General features: G+C 43.3%; 1 protein-coding gene across 14 annotated transcripts in view; it reads left to right on the forward strand.

Annotated features, from left to right (window-relative positions):
• LHFPL2 (LHFPL tetraspan subfamily member 2) overlaps positions 1–26,556 on the forward strand; it is a 154,587-nt gene that overhangs the window by 26,829 nt on the left and 101,202 nt on the right. For 2 of the 14 annotated variants that reach the window (XM_073905293.1, XM_073905292.1), the window contains exon 1: positions 422–652. The exons of the other annotated variants lie outside the window; for them this stretch is intronic. The gene's annotated coding sequence lies outside the window, so the exon portion shown is untranslated. Of the gene's footprint in view, positions 1–421; positions 653–26,556 lie in introns of those variants that run through there. 14 annotated transcript variants of the gene reach the window in all.

Raw genomic sequence — 26,556 nt, forward strand, 5'->3', positions numbered from 1 at the left:
GTCAGGTCAGAATTTCTTGGTAATAGGAGGGGCTCATGGCCAATTTCTCAACCTCAGGTCTGCTTATCGAGTCTGGATAATGCCATCGGGCTGTTTCCCTGCTGTTTTTGATCAGTGTTTTGAAAAGCAGTCACTCCGGTTCCTTTTTGTCAGGCTCAGCCCCTGAAACAAGCGATTCTGAATGTTTACTTCCAGGCTCACGTGCAAATTACCTTTACCTCAGGGTCTTTAAATTATGTTCTATACAAGGTGGCTGGGGAGCTTCTAGACTTTAAAACAAGGTCCACCTCCTCGAATCTAGGTGGGCTTGTGACCACTCTGACCAGTAAAGTAGGACAGCAAGTGTCATCGTGTGGCTTCCGAGGCTAGGTCATAGAAGGCCATGCAGCAGTTTCTGGCTTGTTTTCAGGAACACCGCTTTCCAGCCCTGAGTTGCCACTGAAGAAGTCTGCCCTGTAGCCCTTGTGGCAGGTGATGCAGTAGACAGTGTAGGCTAAAGCCAGCCTTCCATCCATCCCCACTGAAATGGGAATGAAGCCACCTCAATCCTGTAGACTAGCCCACCCGCCCACCGCATGCCACCTCTGACCTTGTCCCATGGAACAGAAGCATCACCCGACTGCTCCTTGTCCAAATTCCTGACCCACAAAATGTGAGACACTATAAAAAGTTGTTGTTTTAAGTGACCCCTAAAGAAATCAACCGTTTTGCCTAGTGTGCTACTGAAAAACTTGTTCTAGAAGCTTCTTGAGGTGATGGTTTGTTGCTCTTCCTAAAGAACTTTTTCAGGGTAATCATGACCATGTTTTGCCTCACAGCTGCTGGCTGCCTGACTTTAAGGCCTCTCTGGCATAGTCTATTAAACTATTAACAAATGTTTTAATTTTAATAAATACCACTTAATAACAACTCTTCAACAAATGTGGAGTCGCCCTGGTTTAAGCTGGAGGTTAGGGTGAGAGCCTTTGCCTTCATTTGGTGCCTTATTCCAGATTATTGCTCTGATGTCCCAAGGCCCAAAGAAGTGCACACTTTAAAGGAGCTTTTCAGTTCTTAGAAGATTAGGTCAGTTTGTCCTAAATCCTGTCCTGGGGTTGTAGGCACTCTAAAAAGTATCTTTCCTAGAAGTGAACAGTTTCAAAATGTATGTTATAAAAATTGCATTTTTGGTATATAACAGACAGAATATCCTTTATGTTTAGCTGGTTAGGGAGGAAAGGTATACAATTATTTGAACTCTTCTCTTTCTTACAGGAGAGCTAATAGTGTCCTTGTAAATGTGAAGTGCCTGGCACTTTTAAAGAAAGCCTGAAAATAATGTAACGACCATCGTCAGAGGAGACTTGACACTTCACATTTTGAGGCCCGTAGAGGGAGCTCTCCCAGAAGCCAGGATGTGCTTCGAGAAGATCAGAATTAGCAGCCCATGAGCAGGGATGGCTTCTCCTGAATTACGGCAGGTGGGCTGAGGAAGCTGCCTCTTTGCAGATGGGTGCCAAAATGCACACAAGTCCAGGTTGTTGGTGGTGTGGACTTCCAGGGATGTCACTGTTCATGCTGATGTCAGCGAGCAGAGGCAGGCCATTAGGAAGTATTGTTGGCTGTAATATGCAAGGAGAGCTGCAGTTGTCTTCTGCCAAGGCTGTGAAGGATCGCCTGTGTACATGGGACCTCCTCCCGGGGGGTTGTTAGGGTCACCTGCACCCCCATCCCTTTTAGCATCCTTTCCTGTTCTCTTTGGGACATGTCACAACGCAGACCAGGGATTAGGGGAGCTGATCGTCTTCTGGCATGGTTTTCTGAAATCTGGATATGATTGCTTTGGAATCCTTGCCAAAATCCCTTTCTGGCTTTCTGATTTCTGCGTAAAATGTCCTCAGAAGCAATCCATTGTTAGGGTAGTTGCAAAGGAAGCCTGGGCCAAAGAGGTTTGGATTTGCCAAGGGAATGGAAGAAGGGGAATGAGAGTAGAGGGCAGGATGAAGGAGGAGTGGTGAGTAGGTAGTGGAGGAGATGGTGTAACTCTATGGCTGGTGTGCGGGTCTTCTGAGCATAAGCATCATCGGGCACTTCAAATCCCACATCCGGACCCCAGCTTTGCAGGGGTAAACCTCTCTCTGTCGTCAGCTGGGGGAGTTACCTTTGGATGGTCTCCCCAGGGTGACGCCCCATCTCATGGTAGAGAAGTGAGGGCAGCCTGAGGAAGGAGCGTGGGTGTTCTGTTCATTGTGTATCCATCAGCTTGACCTTCTTGGCTGTCTGTATTTTTGAAGCCAAATGAGTGGTCCCCTTGTCAGACTATAGGTTCTTACTAATTGTAGCAACCAGGTTTTGAATCCAAATTCAGTTTTTTATTCTGGGACAATCTGAGTTCTCTTAGATTATTAGGCTGAACACAGTTGAGGGCTTTTCACCAGGCTCCCATCAGGAGGTCAGACTTGCAGAATGAAGATTGTCTGGGAGGTCATAAGTTAATTTGAAATCTTGGACTTAGAGTTTATGAAAGAACAGATTAAGAATGCCTACCATATATGGATTTGTTTTCAGAAAACAGTTTTCTATTAGCTGCTGAGTCCTGATGACTTCTCAGAAGTTTGGATTGTTTTAGTTAATTACCAGTTGAACAATGCAGGAAAAGGGAGGAAATCTGGTGTGTGTCTTCCCTTTGTCTCTCATTTCTTTATCTTCCTTTGCTTTCTAACAGGTATTTCTTGTTTAAATTTTCTTGATGTCCTTTTGATTTCCTTTTCTGTTTACTATAATGGTTCTCAATTGGGGCAAGGTTGACTCCTGTCCTCTCCCACTTTCTCCTCCATATTACCAGGGACATTTGGATGTGGGAGGGTGATTAGTCTGCCCTAAGGCTTTATGGGAATAGGGACCAGGGAGCCTAAATGCCTGCATAGGAATCACTCCTGAAATGTTAATACTGCCCACACTGTAGATGGAAGGCAAAGGCTCTTCTGCAAATTATGTTGGAGAAAGAGTCTTGAACTTGGATTTATAAACTGTGACTAAGAATAGAGGGGTTAAAAGCCCAGGCTTTGGAGCCAGACTGCCGGGGTTGAAACCAGCTCTGACATTTACAGCTGGGTGCTCTTTGGGAAGTTAGTCTCTTTGCTTTAGTCACCTCACCTGTGAATTGGGGTCATTATTTTTGTGAAGACCAAATGGGTCAATACTTGGCATATTTTAAGTATATTCAATAATTACATCTTTTTGATAAAGTATCATTCTAATGGGTCCCAAGACTGTCTCCCTATGCCTGAATCCTTTAGTCTTTTTTTCTTCTTTTTCTAAACATGAGCTATTTTGATGGTCATATTTTTTATATTTGTGGAGCCAATATAGATTTCACTACAATTTTAAGTTCAAATATAACAACATAATTTTAGAGTATTTCTTAAAGACTTCCAATAAAATGGGTAGAGTCTTACAGTAGGAAACAATAGGTTTGTGTTCCAGACGCTGAGAAGCACTTGTAATAGTCTGATTTAGGCCTGCTTTTCTAATATTGGAGGTAGACTTCGAAAGTAGATTTTTTTCTCTGTGGAATGAATGGGCTTTACCCAGATGCTCAGAGTATGTGTAAGAAGGAGCTTCCTTGCTATCTCCCACCCTCCTGACACCCAGGGGGAGATGTGAAGGACCCCTGGCCAAAGAAGGTGGGTATAGTTGTTCCAGTAGCATTTTCCTGTTGGACCCTGCTTCCTAAGGGGCCAGCCGAAGTAGTCCTGATTCTACTCCAAGTGCCCAGGCACACCAGGCCCGTCCTCCTGGGGGCATTGACGGTGACCAGACCAGATTCCAGGCCAGGACTGTTCAGGCATATCTTACCCACAAAGGCTTTCAAAATTTAGAGTTAAACCCTGTCATTCGCTAATGTTTCAAACAAAGCATGGGCACCCGAATCAGTATCAGTCAGCAAGCATTGTTTCTAAGGTCTGTTCTTCAGCTCGTGTGGGCCACTGGCTGGTGTCTCATGACCAAGCAAAGAAAGTGTTGTTATGAAGTGGCATTTGCTGAGGGTGCTCTCGGCCCCAGGGAGGATACCGACGGGGCTCTCTGACAAAGACAGCTGTTTACTCCTTGCAGTTACCTTCCCAGTAATCCACTAACGGTGATGTTGGTGTCCCCATCGTGCATCTGATGAAACTGAGTCTCTGGTTCCATAAACTTTCCCAGGATCATACCACCAATAAGTAATGCGACTAGGTTTTTCACCACAGCTCTGCTTGAGCCAAAGCCAATTTTAAATCACTACCCTGGCCTTTCTGTTAGTATGGAGTAGATATGGGTAGTCCATTTTGAATGGATTACAAAATTTGCAGCTGAGAGTAACAAGCACAAAAGGATGGAAATTGCTGAACACAGGAGGAGGTTGACTTCATGATAACGGAAGAGAGCAATAGTTAGCATCTGTTTTATGCCAGGCGTTGCACGTAATTAGCATATTTAATCTCCACAGCCTCCCTGTGGAGTATTAGACCCCTTTAACAGATGAGGCAATAGAGGCTCAGTGAATACAAGTCACTTGTGTAAATAACACAAGTAGTAGGTGGCATAGGAGGACTGTGAATCCTTTTTTCACCATGCCATGCCGTGAAGAGTCCAGGAAGGTTTCTTCCCAGGTCTGGTCACCTTTGTTTGCCTCTGGGGTACACCAGATAATTTAAGAACCAGGAAAACTGAGTGCATGTTTTAAGCCTCTCATTATCTTATAGAACCAGCTGCCTTTATGCTGCATTCATTTCTCATCCGGGAAACTTGCCCATGGCTAGAGAGAGAAATAGCCCACAATGGAGGTAGAAGGCTGGCAAAGGAGGAATTGACCTCCAAGTAGTAGATTCCATGGACTTGGCCTCCTTCCTTGGCCTCTGCTTCTCAGAACCTGGAAAAGGGCTGATGGCAGTTGGCATTTTGCGCCAGCAAGTACATCCATGCTTGCTCCACAGAGCTACCCCATCCTTTCTTTGTTTTATCTGCCACGAAGACCTCAGGATTGCCACGTATGTGCATGGTGCAGCTCGCCGGGGAGAGGCTGGGATGAATCTGTATGTCCTTGAGCAATTAGTGGACTATCCCACACGCAGAATGAAGGGTGGCTCTTTTGCTCAGCCTTAATTCGTTAGGAAATCACTATCTCCCCAGCTCATTTGGTGCCAGACGTAAGGGCACTTGAAATGTAGGACCAAGTGCTGCTATAAAATGGAGTCCAGTGCTTTCAAGACAGCGCCTGATGCGGGTCCTCTGGGCTATTGTGATTTATAGGAGCTGGTTTCCCTAGAAGTAATTCTGGGTATTGGGGTAACGAATGGCAGCCTTTGTGTAGAGGAAATGTTCCATGGGTAACTAGTTGACTGCTTATTAGTTTACTCTTTCAGCCAAATTATTTTTGTTGCTGTTAAAAATTAATTTTAATAATTGCTTTTGGATCAAGCTGTTGAATAACTGAGCCAAGTTTTCACGCCCAGTGAACTTTTATAGCAAACTCTCCTCTCTTTATGGGGTTATTATGAGGAGGATATTTGTAAAGCACTTTAACTGCTTAACGGAAGGCTCTAGATAAATAGTAGTCATATTTTCACGGGTTTTGGAGGAGTGATTATATAAGGGCATTCCAGTTCTAAAAGATGCAAACCATACTCTCTACTAACCATTTGCCTTAGTGGCTATTTTTCTATTTTTACTTTTTAAGGGAAAATCTTTGCAAAAGCCTAGGGTGATTTTTTTCTATTTCCATATCATTATTAGAACTAGTTAAAAAAAATCTCCTTAATCTGAGAGGAAATGTTTTCACAGTATCAGTTTAAATAGTAAGGAGATAGTAGGAAGTGCTCTGTTGTCAATGAACAGCTAACTTTGCATTAATTGGTAACAAAATATCTAGTGAAAGCACAGCCCTTTGCTATAAAAGAATACAGTTGACCCTTGAACAACCTGGGTTTGAACGGCTGGGTCCACTTAATATGTGGATTTTCAGTCAACACAGTATAGTACTGTAAACATATTCTTTCCTTATGATTTTCTTTCCATTTTTTTCTGTAACTTACTTTATTGTGAGCATACAGTGTATAATACATATAACACAAAATATGTATTAATTGCCTCTGTTATCGGTAAGGCTTCTGGTCAAGGGTAGGCTATTAGTAGTCAGGTTTTGAGGAGTCAAAAGTTACATGTGGAGTTTTGACTGTGCAGAGGTTGGCACCCCTAACCCCTGAATTGTTCAAGGATCAACTGTATATTTTTTTTCTGTCTCACTGTTTTCTTCTGTTTTGCTTTTGGAGGAGAAACACCCCCAAATTATGATTGTTGTTAAGCTGTTTCAGAGAGAAATCCGTCCCCTGGAAAGGACCATCTTCCAATGTACTGTGGGCTTTTAAAGGGCTTGGGAGTGTGTGTTCTAGGAGCCTGTGTGTACCACCCATGGGGAGAATGGAATAGAAGAAGACTCTGCTTTGTGGCCTCAATACATTCTGAATTTTAACAATAGATTTTCAGTAAAATTTGAAATGTTTGACGTCCCACAGGATCCATGACTACGCACAGCAGCTGTCAGGATTGTTAGAGATGTCAATCAGGCTACAAATTCAATTGCTTTTGCACCCTACTTAAAATCTTCCAGTCTGCTGTTGCACTAGGGATAAAATCCAAATCCCTGGCAGCTTCGCCAGCCCCCGCTCTGGCTGTGCCTGTGCTCCTTCCGCTCCAGCCCTGAGACTTGTCTTTCTGGCCCTCAGCCACCGAGCTCCTGACCCACTCGGGGCCCTCAGCATGGCCGGTTGCCCTGCCTGAAATCTCTTGCCCCAGGCCTCTGGCCTGGCTTCCTTGAGCTCGAGGCTCAGCTCCTCATCACCTCCTCAGGCTGTGGTATGTCGGTTGCTGAGAAGGAAGCCCAGAAGCTCCACGGGCCGGGGCCAGATGGTGATTCTTAACCTGTCTGGGTGTAGAGACTGACAAGGAACAGGATTCAGGCCCAGGCTGAGTTCCACTTGGAAAGCCCTTCTTGACCTCAGCCCACAGTGGTCTTGCCCTGCTCTGTACTGTCCTCCCTAGACCACCTCCAGGGAACACTGCACTTCTGCATCCGTACTGGGCCTCTTAGGGACCTCTTCACTGGTGCTTTAGACCCTTTGCTCCTCGGTGGAGTCTTGCCTCTGTTTGGTGGGCCTGCCCACTGTTCCTAACCAGACTGCCTTTCCCAGTGGCCCCTGGCTGCATCTGCGGAAAGGTGGAGCAGGCCCAAGGCTTCCGGTCTCCTCTACCCTCCCACTGCCTTCTGGTGAAGTTGCATTTAGCGATTCCCCACTCAGGGCCACGGGCTAAGTACAGAGGGCCCCGCTGGCATTTCCTGAGCCAGCACCTGCTGTCCCTACCTTGCCTCTCACCGAGTCCCAGAGCGGAAAAGCGAGCATGTGCTAATGAGGAGGCAGGTGGACCACGGATGGCCTCTCCGCCAGCTCTGTCCGCGGCAGTCGGAATCGTTGACTCCAGTTACGCGGGGCTCTCCTAACCCAGCCTGAGGGTCAGGCTAGCTCCTGTCAGGAGCTTCTGACGACTGACAGCGAATTTGCGTCCTGTATTAAAGGACGACCGTTATTCTCTCTAGAAAAAGCTCGTTAAAAAAAAAAAAATAGATGTATCAGTGATTCCTTTCCCCATATAAAGAAGCTTAATTTTCTGGTATTTTTTTTCTGCTTATTAAAGAAATGCTTATTGTGGAAAGTTTAAACAGCATATAAAAGTACAAGTAAAGGTCAAAGCATGCCAAGTACCTACCTTCTAAAGGTAATTATTGCCCTTATGTTTTAGGATCACCATGCACGTATGCACACTTACAACCTTAAATATGAGATCATATAATAAGGCATTGTTCTGTTTTTTTCTTCACAGTAGATTGTGGTCAGTCTTTCCATGTCAGTAAATTTAGACCCTTTTTATATTTATTTATTTTTAAGATTTTTTATTTATTTATTTGAAAGAGAGAGAGAGCATGAGGGGGGTGGTCAGAGGGAGAAGCCGACTCCCCGCCGAGCAGGGAGCCCGATGCGGGACTGGATCCTGGGACTCCAGGATCATGACCTGAGCCGAAGGCAGTTGCTCAACCAACTGAGCCACCCAGCTGCCCCTAGACCCTTCCTTTTTAATATCTGATATATATGCCATTGTGTGAATGTGCTGTGATTTATTTAACCAGTCTCTTAAAGATGGAACATTTTCCCTGTTATGAATAATGCTTCATTAAACACCCTTGTGCCAGTCTAATTCTCTCACAGGATAAATGGGTTAGAACTACTGAGTCACAATATAATAACTATTTTGGATTTTCACGCAGGCTGACAAGCTACCTACAGAAATGTTGAACCATTTTTTTGGTCCCATAATGAAAGAAAACCTGTTGTGGACTTTCTTTAATGCTGTTCTTTTACTGTACCTTAAATGGTTAATTTTCCCAAACTCTTGAGCTACTATTTTTTTTCTTGGCAAGTAGACTTTGGATAACTAATTAAGGGGAGGTTTAGTGATAGATGTAGCTTCACTGGTTAGGAACCAAAAATGCGTATCCAGTCTATATTTTCCCTTACATCATTCTAGTATGCAGTTAAATGGGAGGAAGAAAATTTCCTCAGTCTGAGGTTCTTCCAGATGGACTGAGAATTAAATTTTACATGAGACAGATTAATGGGAGAAAAAGAACCAAGTTTTATTATGTGTGCACAGAAGCCCAATAATGAAATTGGGATCCAAGCAAATGACCAAAGGCAGGCAGTTCTTAAACATTTTAGACAAAGAGACAATCAGTTGGTGGGGAATTGACAGGGATAAAGAAAACAGATGTTTGGGAGCTTTAATTAGAGAAGTATTCTGAGTGGAACTTGGGCTGAGGTAATAGATGAGTAAAAACTTAACCAAGTTTATTTCTGTAGCTTTCTCAGCTTTAAAGTTCCCATCTCTGGTGATAAGAAGGTCTTTTTACTTCTTAGTCCAGGGAGGGCACTTTTCGTACGGGAGATTTATTTCCCACTTTCAGGGGGACAGCGGAGTGTCTGAGTGTCCTTACGCTGCCCGTTTTCCAGGTAGCTTCAGTTCAAAATAATCAGTATGCCAGTGTGGTACCTTTGGGGCAGCCTGTCCCATGCTTTTACACAGTAATGTCTTCTTTTGACTTTGATTGCATTAATCATCACATTGGAGGTTATGCAATGAAAGCCAGTGCCCTTTTCCAGTCTTTATTGTGGCAATCTGTCATGCTCCGTCCTTTCATATTGCTTCTAAAACTTAGCTAAAGAGAGCTTTTGACAATAAAAGTAGCAAATACTACTTTGTAACTTGATAGGGATTTAAAAAAAATAATTCTTGAGTTCTTATTTGAAGGTATCATCTTGAGGTGAGTATTCTAGCATTTCTACTACGGAAGGAAGCAGTGCTTTCATGACTGTCTCTGGTTTCTTCTAGAATGTTTTCTCCATCTGTGTCAGTCCGTGAAAGTCTCCCCAGATCCATGTGATTAGTGACCTGTTGTTCCACCTCTTTGAACTTTATCTCCTTGATCTCATCTGCCCGTCCTCTGTGTCACCTGGAACTTGGACCAGTTCATTGGTTAATTGCTTATCTTTCTTTCACACTTTCTTGAGTTCACCTAATGATAGGGCTATCATCTATCATCTTAAAATGCTTTTGTAGTGTGTATTCTTTTACAGACCAGAGTGATTCAATGTGTGACATTCATTATGCGCTCCCTTTGTCTGGGTGTTACATAGATCTACGAAAGACATATTTCCCCGTTGAGACTATTGCAATAACAAGATGTAGGCAACTTTAGCTTAGGGAAAAAAATAACACCATCTTAGTTTTTGTTTTTTGTTTTTGTTTTTAGAGAGAGAGAGAGAGAGAGAGAGAGCAGGGGAGGGGCAGAGGGAGAGAGAGGGAATCTGAAGCAGGCTCCACGCTCAGTGCCGAGCCGGATGTGGGGCTGGATCTCATGTCCCTGAGATCATGACCTGAGCTGAAATCAAGAGTCGATGCTTAACCAACTGAGCCACCCAGGTGTGCCAACTTAGTTTTCTTTGTAAACCTATTTAGAATTTGAGGGAATGATTTTAAAGTAGTTTGGGAGAGTTCTTCAATGTCTTGTCTCCTTGTCAGGTAAAGCCTTCTAGAGGGAATAGACTCTTCGTGTTGAATTTTGATTTAAAAGGCTGAGATCACTAACTGGAGGAAAGGAATGGCTAGGGATGAGGCTAACTTTGAATAAAATGGGAATGAGAGGTGGGAACCAAGAGGAGGAGAGTAAGTAGGATGCACAAAAAGACATTTTAGAGGAGGCTGGCAGAGTAAATATGGCAAATTTTGTTTGTAATTAGATCGTGACATTTTTAGATGTTCCCTGTTCATGTCAGAAAGGCAGAATATAAACCTATGTGAGAAGATTCACCACACATTTGCGTGTGAATTGGTACCGGAGACAGGACTGTGATAGACTCAGTGGGGCTGTGGTCTCGTCACACCCGCGCTCAGGCTACATTCAGTGACCTGGGAGGGGTCACTGAATCAAGTGCTTGCTCAGCTATCTAACCAGATGTTGGGGTTCCGGTACTGGGTGACCGTGCACATTGTTTTCCAGCAAACAGCGGGTTTCCGCCAGTGTCTAAGCATGCTGGTGCCGACTTGTATGGAAATGACTCTTTCAGGACACTAAGGTACCATTTAACGAACTGTTCCTTTAGTGCCATTTAATAACTCACAATCTTAGTATAGTAAGTGGTAGTTAATTGCTGGCTCTTTGAGTCCCTGTGGAAGCATTTAGTAATTACTACTTCATTGCCATTTAATACATTTCTGTCTTGGACATTAAGTAGCTCTGAGCAGTAATTCATGGCCCGGTCCCTGGTGGCCGCTTCTAGAGATGCTCATCTGAAGCCGGATGGTTGCTTAGGCATAGGGAGTGTAAAGGTGCCATAAAATCTTTTAAATCAGTAGTCGCCAGACTTTTGGATATCATGGACCACGTTTTGTTTTTGTTTTTGTTTTTTTAATGTTTAGGGACATACATAAGGTGGTTAAATTTTTTATGTTGTGGTTTTGTTCCCCCCAAGAAGCCTGACTCAGGAGCACGTTGCCTGGGGTAGGGCATGGTAGGCCTAAATATTGGTTGAGTTGAATTAAGTTATGCGTTTTAGGACAGAATTTTTGTTGGTGATACCTGCTTCATTTTGTTATTCTTTCATCAGAGCTCATATCAGCGATGTTGATTTTGTAAAATGTGTTCGCCAATGTGGCTGACTAAAGGGATTTCACTGTATGTAGGGGTTGTGAGGGTTAAATAGCAAATGTGAAAACTGGAAGGACCTCAAACCAGATGGTAAACGCAAGGTAATTAATGTCTTCTGCTGACAGTACTATGTAGAAATGATTAATTTTTGCATTATATTAAATTCTGGGGAATTCTGAGATGTGGAACTGAGTAATCCAAAGACAACTCATATACAGGTTATTGTGTCTTGATTCCTTGGGTAAATTTGTGAGAGATCAAAGGAGAAAGAGGGTCAGTAAGGATGATTTAATTAAAATTGTTACCTTGAAATAGAAGCATAAAGGCACTGCCTTTTCTGTGGTTTTTGCTCATTGTAGAGACCAGGTGTGTCATAAAGTGACCTGTCTGAATTCTATCCAGCATAGGTAGTATCATGGTCAAAGTGGTGGTAATGATGATATAAAAGATCCTAGAAATCCTGGTGAGTATTTTGAAGGATGGTAGAAGGAAGGACTGACAGCCTACGGCATGAAGAAGTGGTCCATGAAACAGGTTACTGGAATGGCTAATGACCCTGTGGTGCCATCTGTCTCCCAGACGCACGTCCTCCTGTTCAGAGGCTGGGCAATGGGGCAATGTATCAATGCCTTTCTGCTTCTGACACCTGCCAGATCTCAAAATTGCATTGATTGCCTGGTTGTCCTGTAGAAGGTCTGATTTTGTCAGCTAATCGTCAGTTAATTGAAATCCTTCTCATTAAACTCCTCTTCCTAATGATGTTTAAGACATAATTTAAACCCTAGCCATGTCATGGCTTCTGTCACTTGGCTTCAGAGCCCATTAACACATACAAAGTCCACAATGGGGCTGGATAACCTTTTCTTACCAGAAGTAATAGAAACCTCCTGTCCCATCTTCTGATAAAACACATTTTAAAAGGTGAATTTTCAGACACATTATTTTGTACAGGTTCATTCAACAAATTACTCAAGTACAAAACTGTGTAAGCACATGGCCTAGACATAAAGTTAGGTGCATTTTGTCAGAAAATTCACTGCATCTTTAATCCTAGGCTAAGTGCTATGATTTAAATAGAAGGGATTTAGAGAGTTCCTAAATGCAAAGACTAGAATAGACAAACAGGATTAAAGGAACCGTTTCCTGAGCAGCACTGATACAGAATCTCATACCTCTTTTCTCCCCAGGGAGACTGTTGACTTTATTTTAAAGCCAGCTTTCAAGAAGCTATAGAGTAAGGCACCTGGGTGGCTCAGTTGGTTAAGTGTCTGCCTTTGGTCGGGCTCCCTGTTTTGCAGGGAGCCTGATTCTCCCTCTGCCTCTGCCTCTCTCTCTCTCATGAATAAATAAATAAAATCTTAAAAAAAAAAGAAGCTATAGAGTAGACAGGTATTTTAATAACACAAATTAAGAACTTAGGGGCGCCTGGCTGGCTCAGTCACTGGAGCGTGTGGCTCTTGATCCTAGGGTTGTGGGTTTGAGCCCCATGTTGGGTGTAGAGATTACTTAAAAATAAAAATCTTAAAAAAAATTAATTTCCATGATCAGAATGTGCATGTGATGTTAGCATGAATATGTCTCTTTGACCACATAACAGCCTGTTAGGGGGTCTCTGTTTTGACTTTCTATAGTTTGTATTTCTTTAGCAGCTTTAAACCACCATAAAAATGCTATAGTTGATTGAATTCTCATTTATATCACTTTCTGATTGGGTTCTGAAATTGTATCTGAGTGGGACTATTTAATGGTTTTCAGTGGTGGGTACATACTATTGCACTTAAAATATTTAATGTTACTGTAATTTTACATTCCAAATAGCTGCATTAACCACATTCTCATTTTGAATAGTCCATTTAGCATTTAATCATTTTATGTGTCATGGTGTGCTTGACTAGCCCCATTATAGGACATTCAAACTCTTTCCAGTTTGAGGCTGGCATGAATAATCCTGCTGCAAACATTTTTTTAAAGATATATTTATTAGAGAGCACGCGCACACGCACACGGGTGGGGAGGGAGAGGCAGAGGGAGAAGGAGAGAGAGAGGATCTCAAGCAGACTCCCTGCTGAGTGTGCAGCTCAGTGTAGGATTCAGTCCCACCACCCTGAGATCATGACCTGAGCCAAAGTCAGTAGTTGGACATGCCACTGACTGAGCCACCCAGGCGCCCTTGCTGCAAACATCTTTAAGAAGATTGCGCCCCCCTTCCCACCTTGGGATTCTTCTTGGGGATATATTTCCCTGGAGAGAAATCCCTGGTAAAGAGTATGGCCTGGTTTGTCACTCTTGTGCCATATTCTTACTTCCCCTTTGCTTCAAGAGTCCTCTGAAGAGATGCTCTAAGAAAGGGGAAAGTGACCACAAGGAAAAGGAATTGTCTCTGAGATTTGAAACCTTTTCACTGGCAAGAGATCAAGTTTTCCGATACCTACAGTGAGACTTCGGGTGCTGTCGGCTGATCAGTTAATGAATTCAGTGTAGTGCTGAAGAGCCCAGCCTGTGCAGTTAGCCAGGCGTGGGTTCCCATCTGTTGCTTTACCCCTCTGAACCTCCAGCTTCATAATGTGCATGCAATAGCACCTGCCTCGTTGTGGGTCGTGGTGAGCTTTAAGTACAATACTGTGCTGCAAAGCCATCACTTGGCATAGGCCTCGCTGATATTGGGTGTTCAGTGAGTGAGAGCTGCTGTGATTTGCTCTGGCTGGGGGAGGGGGGTACCCGGTGGTAGCAGGCCTCTGAACTGGGTTTATGCAGTGTTGGCGAGTTGTTCCCCAAAGTCCTTGGGCTCTAGGACACTTCTTGGGTGTGTTGACTGCACTCTGGGTCAGCATTCTTCTACCTGGGATCGGTTCTTGCAATGCGCTCATTTTCAGGGTTGTATATGAGTGGATACGGTCAAGGGTTTCTGTGGCTCTACCCCCTGCCCCAAGGCAGATGCTTGCTCTTCAAGAACAAATAAGAGAACAACTCTAATAAGAATATCAACCATCCTGGGGCATCTGGGTGGCACATTTGGTTGAACATCCGATTCTTGGTTTTGGCTCAGATCACAATCTCAGGGTCCCGAGATCCGGCCCCATGTTGGGCTCTGCACTCAGTGTGGAATCTGCTTAAGATTCTCTCTCCCTCTCCTTCTGTCCCTCACGCTCATGCTCTTTTAAAATAAATCTTTTTTAAAAAACATTAAAAAAAAAAAGATGTAGCAAACATACCATTTTTTTCCCCTGGTACTGTACTTTTTTGTTTGGGTAATAAAGGTAGAATTTGAGAAGGATGTGTTCCTTCCAATCCTGTTTCCTTAGCTTGAATAAAATGCCTTTAGAGAAGCTGGTGGATGAAAATTTTAACTTGTTTGGGTATTGTAAGAAAACGTTGCACCTTCTACTTTCCTGTGGCATTAATGGAAATCTTTCTACCTAACAACCACCTAATTTTAAAAAGTCAAAGAAGCGTCAACAGCATTTGGGCCTTAATTTTTTTTTCTTTTTTTTTTTTTAAGATTTTATTTATTTATTTGACAGAGAGAGACATAGCGCGAGAGGGAACACAAGCGGGGGCAGTGGGAGAGGGAGAAGCAGGCTTCCCGCCGAGCAGGGAGCCCGATGCGGGACTCAGTCCCGGGACCCTGCGATTATAACCTGAGCTGAAGGCCGACGCTTAACAACTGAGCCACCCAGGCACCCCCTTAATTTTTTTTTCTTATTTCCCTTCTTCATTGCCATCATCATCCTCTTTAACCATGTGTGTATTTTGGGAATCAATGATTTGTCATTCTCTCTCCAAAGTATGTATTGGATAGGCTTTCCTTTTCTGGAAATTTCAGTGGAACCTCTTTAAAAAAAAAGAAAAAAAATATTTTATTTATTTATTTGAGAGAGAGCATGAGCGAGCATGAGCGGGGTGGGGTGGGGGGTGTGGGGCAGAGGGAGAAGGAGACTCCCCGTTGAGCAGGGAGCCTGACACTGAGCCATCCGGAACCCTAGGATCATGACCTGAGCCAGAGGTAGACGCTTCATCAACTGAGCCACCCAGGTGCCCCCATTGGAACCTCTTTTAAATTTGGTACCATATTTCATCAGTGTTTTTAGGAGAAGAGTCTAAATGTGTGTGTGTCAGGGGTATGTATGTGTTTTCTACATCAATATGTATTTTTTTAAAGATTTTATTTATTTATTTGACAGAGAGAGAGACAGTGAGAGAGGGAACACAACAAGCCGGGGGAGTAGGAGAGGGAGAAGCAGGCTTCCCGCGGAGCAGGGAGCCCGATGTGGGGCTCGATCCCGGGACCCTGGGAACACGACCCGAGCCGAAGGCAGACACTTAACGACTGAGCCACCCAGGCGCCCCAACATCAATATGTATTTTTAAAAGTTTTTAATTTTTTTGATTTTAAGGAGTTAGACTTCCCCACTCACTGACTTTTTTCATATTGAGGTTCAGCCACGACATTTACAACTGTTCAGCAGTGTTTAACTAGGGTTGAGATGGTCTACATCTGCTGGATGAACTGAAGCTCTGAGGAAAATGACTTTCGGGGAGGAGACTGACCGGTCAGAGAAGCAGCTCCCCGCACCCTTCCCCAGCCTCTGGCTTCTCTTCTTTCTCCAGCAGGTTAGCAGGTGGCCTGGTGAGAATGCAGCCAACAGGGGACTTTTATTCTGTGTTTACTCTAGCCCTGGGGAATGCCTGTGAGGGGTTGGAAGGTTTTGTTTTGTTTTTTGTCTTCTAGTGCTGTTGAATTGGTGGGTGGCACAAGTTTGCTACATAGAGATGGTCGCTACTCTTACTAAATTTCTTCCTCATCTGTTCTTTAAGAACCAACATCTCTCTGTTGGGCAATCTGCCTACCTCACTGGGACAGTCACCATGAATATTAATTCATATACACACCTGAGAATAATGTGTATGGCTAGTGGGCACTTACTCTGAGCAGAAGAATTCAGGGAATAATCCATGACTCTGCGCTCTTGGGACCTTCTGCTCTGGGACCTGAATTCTCAATGGTCGTTTTGTGAACATGGTAGAATCACCTCAGCATCATAAATCTCAAGGCAAACCACATCACTCCTTTAAGAAAAGGCATTTGTTCTGTTACCTTGCCCTCACAAAGAAGTCAAGGGGCCAGATATTTATCATCCGCAATGACACCTCATTTCGCCTTTCATCACCAGACCAAATGGTAGGAGTTGTTCTCCTTTGTGTTTTCACAGTTTTTCCTCAGAGACTTCTCTGCCTGTTGTTACTGGGTCTTTCAGACTTGAGTGCCCTCCTGGCCTGCAGGGTCACTCCTGTGTCGAGGTTGGGCAAATGGCAAACATGCTGGTCAAGTGTTGGGCAAATTTAAATGTCATTCCTTTTTACTTTTTAGTGTTCTTGGAGTTTGGGTGAACTTCTTTTTCTTTAAACTGCTAATTTGAGTTCAGACACAGGCCAGAAGGGAGCATTGTCCTGGTTGTCTGCTATTGGTGTTCCATTGTGGAAAGTATTTTCTCAGCCAGAACATTTAGTTTAGTTACCAACTTCATAGTATTTTGTTAGTAATATCTCTCTGGGGGGTAAATATATTGTTTGCTTGCATTCATTAGTCATTTATCTCTCTGAAAGCTTTATGATTTGATTTTTGAAACTCACAAAGTGGAGAAATTATCTTTTGACCCAGGTCATAATTTTAACTTCTCTTCTCACCAGCCCCGGGCCCAACTGAAGAGCTTACTGATTAACTCTTAATGTGAAACTGGTATGGCCATAGGTGGGGAGCATAACGTGAAATAACAGGGCTTTGTTAGAATTAGTATCTAGTCTGCTCACTTGACAAGAACAGCTCTGTAAATTTTTTTTTTTAAGATTTTATTTATTTATTTGACAGAGACACAGTGAGAGAGGGAACACAAGCAGGGGGAGCAGGAGAGGGAGAAGCAGGCTTCCCGTCTAGCAGGGAGCCCGATGCGGGGCTCGATCCTGATCCTGGGATCATGACCTGAGCCGAAGGCAGATGCTTAACGACTGAGCCACCCAGGCGCCCCAGCTCTGTAAATTTTTGACTTGAAAGGCTCATCTGAAAGTGAAAAACCTCCCCTTGAGATTTTCAAAACTATTTAGGAATTTAGTAGGTACATTGCTATCAACTTTAGTCTTTTCAGTGTAATTTTCACACACAAAAAAGCTCCCATTATTTGATGTGTGTTTCCCTAGGAAACAGTTCTTTCCGAAGAGTGTACTGCTTGCTCCTTATTCATCTGAGAGAAAGATTAATTGTTTTTTTTTTTTTTTTAGATTATTTTTTTATTCATGAGAGACAGAGAGAGAGGGAGAGGCAGAGGGAGAAGCAGGCTTCCCGCTGAGCGGGGAGCCCGATGCGGGACTCAATCCCAGGACCCCGGGATCATGACCTGAGCCGAAGGCAGACGCTTAACCATCTGAGCCACCCAGGCGCCCGAGAAAGATTAATTGTTAAGGGACACAATTAAGATTTGCTTTGTCACTTAAAATTTTCATGTAGTCAGATTTGACTCTGAATAGCCACTTCAGAAATTCTGTGTTTTCAGGCACTTTCTTTTTTCTTTTTCTTTTTAAAGATTTCTAAGTCATCTCTACACTCAACGTGGACCTCAAACCTACAACCCTGAGATCCAGAGTTGCATGCTTCACCAACTGAGCCAGCCAGGCTCCCCTTTGGGCATCTTCTAAAGAGAACTCCAAAAACTGCTAGTAATTTGGGGGATAATTTGAAAAATCTCCAATTTGAGGGTTAAAAAGCACTCACCGTGCCAGGTCACAAGTAGACAGGATCCCAAGGCTAGGCAGTAAGCCTTGATGTTTGTTATTGGTTGAATCCTTGAACAGGTAGGCAGAGCCTGTGTGTGGACATATGGTCTCTTCTTACTGAAGTTCTGCCTGCTAGGAAGAGGGTTTAGCCTTGGTTTTCAGTCTTGGGAAGTTTTTATCTGTAGGAATCATGGAAGTCTCAAAACCCAATTCACATTAATTGAAAAAATAAAAGTGTGGGGCGCTTGGGTGTCTTAGTCATTTGAGCAACGGATTCTTGGTTCTGCTGGGGTCATGGCCCCACCTCCAGTGCTCTGCGTGGAGTCTCCTTAGGATTCTCTCCCTCCCTCTCTGCCCCTCCCCCCCACATTTGCATGTGCATGCTTGTGCATGCATGCACGTGCTCTCTCTCTCTCTCTCATGAATAAATAAATAAAATCTTTTTTAAAAATTTAAAAAAAGAAGAAAGAAAACCGTATCTGTAGCATTTGGGAGGACAAAAGAATGGTGTAGTATAACAAAACAAACAGTACTGCTATACCAAAAAGGACTGGAGATCAGTATGATACCAACAGTTAGAGTGAACTCACCATTTCCTGTGACTTGCTTGAAAAACCAGGCATAACTTTGCTTAGATAATCCAAGGGGCCTGTGTGTTCCAATTTTGCGAAATTAATGGGACCGTCTCATGTTGGAAGGCTTTGCACAAATGTAATAAGCTTACCATGTTTTACTTTGGAATGTTATTTGAAATATAACATGGGAGAAAATAATTCATGAAGTTACTGGCTAATCAGTGGATAGACATTCATGATTATCCATTGTTCTCATTTGAGAATACTTGGAAAAGCACTATTCTGGAACTCCTCCAGAATGCTTTCTCTGTCAGAATGCAATGTTGGATCTGTTTTGATCAAGTGAATTAAGTTGTGTGGTGAAAAAAATCTCATTGTAAAGTTGTATTGACCCAGAAATTTCCAGATTTTTCTCTCTTCATGGTGCTTTAAGTGTCTTGATAATTTTTTCAAAAGAAACACCTAACGGTTTTGCTTATTAAGTAAACATAAACAATTTTATAAATATTTATGTCCTAATAACTGAGTTGCCATTTGAAAGTGTTAAGACCTGTAAATTGTAAAAGACATATGCTTTTCTCTTAAAATTTAAAAATTTATTTCATTCTTTAATAAGTACCATTATTTACTAATAATGTGTCTACTTGTTGGACATTGCACAGCTTCTCAAACCTTGGACTTAGACACTCTCACTCACATTTTCTGCTTCATATTAATTTTCAAATGATACTTGGGTTTTTATCACGGGAATTACAAAAACAAAACAACAAAAACCACCTTTTCACAAACATATGAATGATGTCATGTAATGCAATCTGTGAATTAACTTGAACTAGTAGTTTGTTCAGTGTCCAAGACTTCATTGTGTTTTCTTTGAGAAATTGGAATCCCCTCCATCTTCCTGTGGGTTCCCTGTGGCTCTCCAGGGCACCTTGGCACTTGGTGTGGGAACCTGGGTCTGACCTGTGTTTGTTCTCTATAACTAAGTCAGAGTTGCCTCCAAGGGCCTGTGTATTTACAGTATTATCTAAAAATTGGCTTTCGCTGTAAGTTTGTGGTTGTCAAATTTTGGTGAGCAACAAAAACATTTCTGGGCTCTGTATCCTAGTAATTCTGACTTACAATGTTTGGGATGAGTAGGTGGAACCCAAACATCTCTCTTTTTTAATAAGCTTGCCTGATGATACTAGTGCATATGTAGTTTGAGAGCTGCTAAATTCCATCACAAATCCCTTGAGTTCAGGGGCCTTGTTGCTCTTCACTTTAATCTTCTTATTCCTTTTTATTTCTGTAATATGGCATAATGTACATTTGACAAATGTTCATGGAATGCACTGAACTAACTTACTGTCTCTCACTTCACTTCTCTGTCCTTCCAGCTTTTCTTTTGTTCTGTTCCTTAAAAGGCAAAAGGGAGGAAGGAAGGGTTCTTAGAGTTTTGTGACTTTCCAGGCCTCCTGTCCATGGTGTTTCCTAATCTCCCCTGCCAGTTCTTCACTTTCCCACACAAATCCTTTGAGCCTGTTGAATCAGTCCACTCATGTACTCTGAGATACGCTTGGTACATTTGTCTCTGCCTTTCCTGGCTTACATGTGGTACTGAGAGATGTAAGTTTCCAAAGTGGGAGAAACGCTAGGTTTGGGAGACAATTTTTAAAATTTATATGTGTTAGGCTAGAAGAGACTCCATTGTTATTGGATACAGTGCTTCCATTTTAGAATTGAGGAAACACGTGGAAGAAATGTGTTGTACCCGAGGTCACACAGGAAGTGAAAAGCCAGGCTTAGAAAGTTTATTGCCTGGCTCCTTGCCCAGGGCCGTGTCCACTCCATCCCAAGGCCCACCTGATCTCTGGAGGGCAGTATGGGTCATCATACTTAATCTGTGGGAGGTGGTCCTAAATCATACTTGAGTTCTGGGGGGTAGTATTGGATCCTCAGGTTTGATCTCTGGGGCATAGTAGTGGTTTATTTGTGACTTTTTCAAGTCTCACAGGTGATTCTGATACAGAGCAAGGGCCGAGAACTGGGCTTGGCATTTTACTCACAAAATTAACATATTTGGTGTGTTAAAAATTATTTGCCATTTATTTAATCAGTACTTACAAACTGAATTTCTTTTTAAATGTTTGAGTTTTGATTTCATATGAATTTACAGACTTTGGAACATGGGCACCTTAGAGTCACTTAATTTTGTGGTTTCATGGGAAGAAGGCAAAAACTTGAAAGAGCAGAAGAAGCCATCAACATTATCATGAAAGGAGGAATTTGTCTTTTCTGGATGATTATAAATTGTATTCTGTCAGTATCTGAATGTGGTTTGTTGAGCTTTGGACAGCATTTCCTTGCTCAGAGCCCCTTTCTCCTTCCTGGCTCCTAGCTGGATTCTGAGTGATTGGGGATCTGGGGGCCCGACTTTTGGACAGTCAGAACATAGCTGTAGTAGACACTTCCCAGCGGGTGCACAGTACCTTCATCCCTAAGCAGCATTGGAATGATTAAATAAGAATCACAAGGATTGGCCAAGGAAGATCAGTCCTTTTTACTGTGCTTCTCTTTATCACATTTCTGGTATATTTTTAGAAGAGGTAAGACCAACTTATGTTGAAGGAAAACTGAGCATTAGAAGACTCATGAAAAGTACTCCTGAAATTTTACAATTCCAGAGCTACTTTACTCAAATGCACAGTCAACCATTCATTCATGTCTGCGTGCTTCACTCGTTTATTTGACATTCATTCACTCACTCATTTATTCTCTCTGAGTGGTCTTCTTCCAGGTGGCTGCTCATCTCCTATGACATGATGTGGAACTATGTTTCCTGAAAGCCCAGCCTTTTGGAATGAGGACCCTCTCTCATTCCATCTTTCTTGAGAAATAATCTTGTAGCTGTGCATCTTTTCAATTTAATTTCAAGTAGTATCTGCCTGGCTTTAATTACAGACATTATAATGATACCGTAAAGGAGGGGAAATGTGTAATTTGGGCGTCACATGAAGTTGCTTGTAATTTATTGTAAATCTTGTAATCTGTTTTTTTGGTTTAGTTCAGAATAGCTGGAGAGCTGAGAGTGCTACTTTTTTTGCCCCACACTAATGAAAACATGTCTCAACTTTATTACCCAATCCGGAACAAATTTAACTTAAATCCAAAAATAAGAGTGATATTACTTAATACCATTACTGTTAATTTAACCACCCCTTTCTTTCATACTGCCCTTTGCCAGGAGTGCCTGTCAGGGAAAAATGCTTTGAGTTTCTTTTTTGGCTTTTCCTTGTCTGGAATACCCTCTATCAAGGGGCAGTTTCAGAAGGAAAACGCCACAGGTTCTCCCGATGGTCCCCTGAAGAGCTGGGACTGCTCATCATGCCTCTTGTTACTGAGACATCGTGTACCGCGGTAGAAAGGGCATGCAGGTGGTGGGTGGCAGAAATCTGTCCACTCACTGTACTAGGGTTGCTTTTAAGCACTGACGTGGCTTAAACTGCATTTGACCTGGTGCTTCGGATTCAAGCCAATAGGTGACTCATTATTTCAGATGTTTGGTTTGTGCTGTTATAGTTGAAGCAATCTGTAAGGAAAATAGAAAAGCCTGTTGTAAAAATACGTCTGTCTCCAGGAAGGAGAATCCCTGCGTCCTGGCCAGAGGTGGGGTGTCTGCACATGGCTTCTCTAGCTTGTTGTTTTACCTTAGATCCTGGTTTGACACAGTCCTGGGAAAAGTCCATCAGTGCATGTATAGAGACAGTGCCAATTATTTTCACGTTCTTGTATGTGAGCTGGGAACATGCTGGGCATGAACTTTGCTCTCGTGGTCCCTGAGAGATCACTGTGCACCCTGAGGATAGGCCAGCCAGGTGCCAGTCACCAGGGTCCATTCTGAGGGAGAGAACACAGGGCTCACAGCTGTTCAGAAGGTTAACCTCGTCAGGCAGTTTCTCTCTGAAGTTTGAGATGCGACGAGCAATTTATGTTCTTTCTTTGGTCATTGAAGGCTGTTCATTTTTCAATATGTGATTTACTAATTATGGAATGTTTGGCTTTCTAGAATCAAAGACTATTACAAAATGTCATTTTAAAAAATCTTTAACTTTTGCACTATGTTTATAAGTAAAACATTCTGCTAACTTTAATTTGTGCTCTTTTTCCTTGTGTCTTGGTTCTTAACTATTCCAGGGGAACACTTAGGAAAAATTATCAAATCCCTCCCCAAACACTGTGGTAAAGGGACTGTTCAAGATTTGTAGGGTTGTGGCTATGAACCGACAGTTTGGACTTACGGTCGTTATTACTTTATCATAGAATTTTGATTAATTTGTTAGATGATGACTGTCAGACACGTTGGTTTTTTTTTTTTTTTAACATTTGATTTTTAAGTCATCTCTCCACCCAAATTAGGGCTCAAACTCACAACCTCAAGATCAAGAGTCGCATGCTCTACCAGCTGAGCCAGCCAGGCGCCCCTGTCAGATGGTTGTTTTGAGAGTGTTTGGCTGGGTTTATAATAGCTTCTGTCTACTGAATATATGCCAGGAACTTGGTATAATTCTCATAGACTAGAGGGCATATACTACAGATGCAGTAGATAGCCAATAGTCAGAGAGGTTAATTAACATGCCCACGGCCACATAGCTAAGTGAGAAAGAGCTCTAAGAGTTGATCTCTTACTTATATCATCCTGACTTGGAGGATGTCTCTACACAAAGCTCTATGGCCTCCCCGCCTAAAAATGGGGGTGGGGGGCAGAACTACCATGTTACATAGTGCTGAATGTCCTTCGGCCTCTCTCCCTGTCTAGTGATATGTAAATAGCCCTTTCAGAGAGACGGGATAGCATAATGGTTAAGAGCAAGGACAACTGTCTCACTCCCACGCTTGGTAGCTCTGAAACCTTTGGCAAGTTCCTTACCCTTTTTACGTCTTGCTGTTTCCATCAGTGGATAAGACAGTACCTGAAGTTGTGAGGTTGAAGTAAGTATCCATAAAGTGTTAGAAGAATGGCTTGTGATGAGCACTATGCAAGTATCTGCCATCGTGAAGACTGATAAGCATAAGATGTCCTCCCCATTCCCTCTCTTCCTTGCCTCAGTAAGCAACAACGTGCCCTGGGTTCGCTTGTGGGATGCTTCAGAGTAGGGTAGGACTGGGGGAAGGTCATGACCTGCCACTTTGGGAGTGAGGCCCTCTCGGAACCATGGTCCAGTCTTTACCCTCTAGGCTGTGGGCATAGCTCCCAGGTTCTTCTACACATACTTGTTCTCTGTGGTCTCTGGTCTGGTTGCCTGTTCTCAGAATGTGTGCATCTCCCACCCTTACCACAGGTGCTTTGACTACATCATTGCCCATTCAAACATTGATTTTGTATCCCAGCCTTTTGTCTATATGTTTCAGCTGGTGTGGCCACAAGGGTATATCATAAATGATGACCTCCTGGAGGCAAGGCTGAGTCTGTGAGGACCTTGTAGAGCAGTTTTATTAAAAAATAAGTTTTTTTATCATGAAAATGCTATGTTACAGGAGTGTGAACATGAAGGGAGGGGTACCTGGAGGAGGCAGAAAACCAGAAGGTGGAAAGACAGCGCCAGGGGTCTCTGGGCCTTGTGCTCTTGACTTCCGTAATCCTTTTTCCCCTTCCTTAATTTAGGGAACCTGGAGGGCTTATTACCCATCCCACTTCAGGGCCTGAAATGTTTCCCTTCTGATTCCCACGATGAAGGGAAGTGAGTCAGGCATTCCTGATGCAGAAACCCCACTGCCTGGGAGAGTACTCCCCTCGGAGCACCGCCCCCACCCCAAGGCTTCCCCTTGCTCCTTAGCGCACTAAGCAGGTAGTGACCCCCGCAGTGCAGTGAATGACTGCCCCCTCCCAGAAAGCCTCAGTGATGGAGATGGCCCACAAATTGCCAAAAACTGATGTGGAAACTGCCTGTTGGTTTTTGTTTCATTTTGTTTTCATTGTGGTGAAACACACATAACAAAATTTACCATTTTTACACTTTTAATTGTATAGTTCAATGCCATTAAGTACATTCACGGTGTTGTGCAACCGTCACCACCACCCATCTCTAGAGTTTTTTTTTTTTTTGTATCTTGCAGAAGTAAAATTCCATACCCATTCAATAGTAATTCTCCCTTCCCCTGCCCCCCAGCTCCTTGCCGCCACCCTTCTGCTTTCTCTCTCTATGAATGTCACTACCCTAGGAACCTCACGTAAGAGGAGTTGTACGGTGTTTGTCTTTGTGTGGCTGGCCTGTTTCACTTAGTGTAATGTCCTCAGGGCTCATCCGTATTGGAACATGTGTCAGAATCTCCTTCCTTTTGAAGGCTGCCCACGATTGCAGTGTATGTATATGCCGCATTTTGTTGATCCCTTCATCTGTTAATAGGGAATTGGCTTGCCTCCACTTCTGGCTGCTGTGACTAACCCGCTGCCATGACTGTGGGTATAATGCTGTTGGTTTTGTTCTGAAGGGACATTAGGGATTCAGGAGTAGAGCCCGTTCTGCCTGTTTGCATAAAAGAACCTCTGTACAGCTTTGAATTTTTTTGAAATTAAAGAACAACAGCAATCTGGAACTCCAGGAGTAATTCAGCTGACTGATAATAGGTCCCTGGGTTTTTCACTGCTTTGAGGAGGGATCAGGCAGAACTTAATGTAGAGGAAATGAGAAGCCACGAAAGCCAAGGATGTTCAGAAAGGGTGAGTGTGGTACGAAATTGTGAAACTTAGAGGGAGAAAGAACTCTACTGCCCCCACGGAGCAGAGGATTTATGCAGTTTACCCTGGGAAACGGAAGCCCCCACAGGAGAACGACGCAGGTTAGCTCTTACTTGGTGGAAGCACCAATATCTCTTAGATGTAGGACCGGGCACCAGGTTGCAGAGGCTCCTTCTGCAGGGGGAGGCCACGGTCCTCTGGCTCCCCTCCTGCACTGCTGGCACCGCGTGCCTTGCCACCTCTGAGTACTTCTGGTCTTTCCACGGTTCCCTGGATGGAATTCTTTTTTTTTTTTTAAAGCTTTTATTTATTTATTCGACAGAGAGATAGAGAGAGAGCACAAGCAAGCAGAGAGACAGGCAGAGGGAGAGGGAGAAGCAGGCTCCCCGCCGAGCAGGGAGCCCGACGCAGGGCTCGATCCCAGGACCCTGGGGTCATGACCTGAGCCGAAGGCAGACAGACGCTTAACGACTGAGCCACCCAGGTGCCCTCCTGGATGGAATTCTGTAACTTCCCTTCGATCTCTAACTGTAGGTCTGTGTTGCTTGTTAATAAGAATATTGTACTATTTGCTAATTCAGGAATATGTGTTCTTGACCACTGTGAAAAGACCACCAAATGGAAATGATTTGAAAGGAGCCATTTCTGTTCAGAAAATTTCCAGATGTAGTGTACAGTGCATCCTTCACAGCTGTCCTGTCCTGGCTTCTTGTCATACCGTACATCAGCCACATGCTCAGCCGGTTGCATGTACCCAGGCAGAACCCTAAGAAAATTTGATGAACGTATGTGTTGCCCTTTATTATTTACTATCCATTTTCTGTCTTTGTTACCTCAACTAACAAGCTTCTTGTTCCTTTAAGTCCTCACAGCACAGGGTTTCTACTGACTTCTCCTACCCTCACTTACCTTGCACGATATCTGGTTATAACAATGCAAATTATTCCAAAAGAATGTCTTGTTTAATAGTTGTCAGAAAGAAAGAGCTCAGGGGCCCCTGGCTGGCTCAGTCCGTGGAGCATGTGACTCTCAGTCTCGGGGTCGTGAGTTTGAGCCCCACATTGGGTATAGAGATTACTGAAAAGTAAAATCTTAGAAAGAGAGAAAGAAGGAAGGAAAGAAAGAAAGAAGGAAAGGAAGGAAGGAAGGATGGAAGAATGGACTCCATAAAGATAGGAGGGTGGAAATGAAGATGTTAAGGATTATGGGGCAGAAAGGACTGT

Source organism: Callorhinus ursinus, unplaced genomic scaffold, assembly GCF_003265705.2.
Source record: "Callorhinus ursinus isolate GAN/ISIS: 27379988/994484 unplaced genomic scaffold, GSC_fseal_2.0 scaffold23, whole genome shotgun sequence".
Taxonomy (NCBI): domain Eukaryota; kingdom Metazoa; phylum Chordata; class Mammalia; order Carnivora; family Otariidae; genus Callorhinus; species Callorhinus ursinus.